This window comes from Grammomys surdaster, unplaced genomic scaffold, assembly GCF_004785775.1.
Source record: "Grammomys surdaster isolate TR1022 unplaced genomic scaffold, NIH_TR_1.0 203, whole genome shotgun sequence".
Taxonomy (NCBI): domain Eukaryota; kingdom Metazoa; phylum Chordata; class Mammalia; order Rodentia; family Muridae; genus Grammomys; species Grammomys surdaster.
Genome location: NW_021604648.1, coordinates 8,439,139 through 8,442,914, shown reverse-complemented (window position 1 = coordinate 8,442,914; position 3,776 = coordinate 8,439,139).

The following is a 3,776-nucleotide window of genomic DNA, read 5'->3' as shown; positions in this document are numbered from 1 at the left end:
ACTTGAAGGGGACCTTGTAATGGCTCCAGTCCCCCTGTCGTTGTCCAGTGAGGCATGAGGGCCATACCCACCCCATGTCTTTTTCCTGGAGAGGGGATACTTTTGATATCAACCCCTATACAGTCAGGCTTGTCCCTCAGGGAACCCAGATAGAAATTTTTATCTTTTATTTATATTCCCTTGCAGTGCTTAGCCTCGCAGCCTAAGCAAGAATTCAGATCGCCTGACAGAGGGCGTTCTGGGTGGCCCCTCTCTGCTTGGTCTAGGGGCAGAAGTCTCCCCTTTTAGGTTGGGTGGAGATGGGTTTTGGAAACACCCTGTATAAAGTAACAACCTCATCTTGAGTCTCGTGGTCCTCCATAGCTCACTTATGATAATGTATCTGAGTAAGTTTTGCTACCAAATTATTTATCTGTTGTATCACAGAGTTAGTCTGCCTATTTGAGGCCCAGGGACCAGCAGAAATAAGCAAAAAGAAACCAAATAATGGTCCCAAGATGGGAGGAAGTAGGGTTGACAACCTTGGAGAGGCTGAAAACCAATTCTTGTACCAGCATTCATCTGTCTCTTTCTCTCTCTGATTTTTCTCAGGGCCTTCACTGACCTATTTCATGCTCTCTTTAACCCTCCTTGTCTTGTCTATGTAAAGGCAACATTCTTCTTTAATGGCTGTACACAATCAAGAGCTGTACACAGCCTTTTCTATTGTAATAGAGTAAATCAAGTCCCATAAGGATCTTTGCGATTTTAGGAGGTCTCTTCTGACAGTGAAATGAGGGATTTCTTCAGATTAGTGATGTCAATCTCTAGCTGTTTGATGCTCTTGTCAGTGGCCCTTCAAAGGTCTGAGTAGTATAATTTCGGAGGCCAGCATCTGGATTTGAACTTCTAACAGCAGACATCACGGGTGATTCATTTTTACCTGGAAAGGAAAAAGAAGGGAATTCTCAGGGAGATTTCTCTTCCCTGAATGTAAATTGTTATTCATCGTATTTATGGTTGGGCCTGGCTTTGTGGGGGTATCTATTTATTTCGTTAATCTTTTTGGTAGCCGGTTAGCTGTGGCTTCTGTGGTATCAAACAGGCATATCAGTCCTTGGCCCCGTAAGGGAACTGGGTCTGGGCCATTCCCTTTAAGGGTAAGAGGGTTCTTCCCCATATCTGTGGCAAAGTTTTTATTGGTCTCGGTGGTGCCAGAGGCAGACAGCAGCAGATTTGCCATGAGCTTTCAGCTTTAGAGAGTTAAAAGTGAACAAGGCATGATGGAGAGTACTTCAGGGGGACTCCTTCTGGGGGGGTGTACCGTTCCCCCTCTTTTGTTTTTAAAGCCAATTTTTCAGAGTTCTTGTAAAATCAGGGCAGAAGCGCCAACAGTCGCTCCTTCCACACTCAGAGAGTCATGAAGACCCTATTTAAGGATATATAAATCTATATTAATAATCTTTTGTCAAAGGACTGTCACCACTGACAACTAATCAGGCTAAGTAATATATCGATTAGTAATAGCTTCTTCTACTTTTTGTGAGATTACCTCTCTTTTGTCAATTAACTGTTGAGGAAAATTAGGATTTACCTCTCTCTTGAGAATATTGAACAGAGACTTAAATTCTTTTCTGGAGAGCTTAAAATAGGATCTTAGCCAGTTAGCAACTCCTAGAAACTTTTGAAAATAATTTAAAATAAGTAAACTCTCTCTCTCTCTCTCTCTCTCTCTCTCTCTCTCTCTCTCTCTCCCTTTATCTGTGGGTTTTTTTTTTTGGATATTATACATATTTACTTTTCAATGTTATCTCCTCTCCCATTCTCCCCCAAAACCCCTTATCCCATATTCCCTCCTCCTATTTTTATGAGGGTGTGCTCCAAACATCCTCCCAGTCCCATCTCCCTGCTCTCGAATTCCCAAACAGTAGAGGATCCAAACTTTTGGGGACCATGGCCCTCCACTTCCACTGAAGTCTGACATGGTCACCCTCAATTGTCTATACAGGTGGAGACATGAGTCCCTCCCTTTGTGCTCTCTGGCTGGCGGTTTAGACTTTGGGAGCTCTGGTTGAAACTTTTGATACTCCTTCTAGAAAGGACCAAAGCACCCACACTTTGGTCTTCCTTCTTCTTCTCAAGTTTTATGTGGTCTATACGTTGTTTCTTAGATATTGTGAGCTTTTGGGCTAATATCCACTTATCAGTGAGTGCATACCATGTATGTTCTTTTGAGATTGGGTCATCTTACTCAAGATGATATTTTCCAGCTCTATCCATTTGCCTAAGAATTTCTTTTTTTTTTTTTAAAGATTTATTTATTATATATGAATACACTGTAGCTGTCTTCAGACACACCAGAAGAGGGCATCAGATCTCATTACAGATGGTTGTGAGCCACCATGTGGTTGCTGGGATTTGAACTCAGGACCTCTGGAAGTGCAGTCAATGCTCTTAACCACTGAGCCATCTCTCCAGCCCCCTGCCTAAGAATTTCATGAACTCATTGTTTTTAATAGCTGAGTAATACTCCATTGTATAAATGTACCACATTTTCTGCATCCATTCCTCTGTTGAAGGGCATCTGGGTTCTTTCAAACTTCTGGCTATTATAAATAAGGCTGCTATGAACATGGTGGAGCATGTATCCCTGTTGTATGTTGAAACATAAAAGAGGATATTTAAATGGCCAATGAGAAGCAATCTTTTAGGATTTTTTTTTTTTTTTTTTAGGTTTTTCGAGACAGAGTTTCTCTGTGTAGTCCTGGCTGTCCTGGAACTCACTCTGTAGACCAGGCTGGCCTCGAACTCAGAAATCTGCCTGCCTCTGCCTCCCAAGTGCTGGGATTAAAGGTGTGGGCCACCACTATCCGGCCCTTTGGGAAATATTAAAACAAAAACTTCACTGCATGCTCACTCAAATGGCCTCACAGAAAGATGAAAAGAAGGAAAGGGGGCCAGGAGTGGAGCCATGCAAAATGAGAATCTGAGCACTCATGTAGGAGGTTTTGAACTTCTAAAAATACTTTGAGCTGACCAGGCATGGTGGTACAAGCCTTTATTCCCAGCACCCAGGAGACAGAGGCAGGCAGATTTCTGTGAATTCGAGGTTAGCCTGGTCTACATAGCAAGCTGTAGGCCAGCCATAGCTATACTGCAAGAACATGTGTGGGGGGACGGGGAGGGAGGGAGGGAGGGAGGGAGGGAGGAAGAGAGAGAGAGAGAGAGAGAGAGAGAGAGAGAGAGAGAGAGAGAGAGAGAGAGAGAGAGAGAAACTCTTGAGAATAGTGATAGAATAATGATGGGCTAGCATCCCCTCAAAGGTACGGGCCACAAGCTCATGACTCTTCAAAGGTCATGTATATAGCACCTGCCTTCTCTAAAGATAGGTTCTCAAGTGTTCAGTTTGGTACTGTAGCCCAGGTGGGGACAGTAGGTCCATCTTTAGGTCAGCCTGAGATATATAATGTGATCCTGTTAGCAATAACAATGACAACCAATCTGCACGAAGGAAGGAGAGAGAATATCATCTCGGTGAAGATGTGGAGTAGTAGCCATGATGCACTGCTGATGGGGATGTGAATTAGTACAATCAATGGAGAAACTGAATAAACTGGGTTTAGTGGTGCCTGCCTGTGATCCTAGTACTTAGGACAGGGAGTCAGGAAGATCACAAGTTCAAGGTCATCCCCAGGTTTTTGTGTGTGTGTGTGTGTGTGAGTGTATATATATATGTGTATATATATATATATATATTTATTTTTATGTGTTTATTTTTGTATATTAGCCCAGGTGGG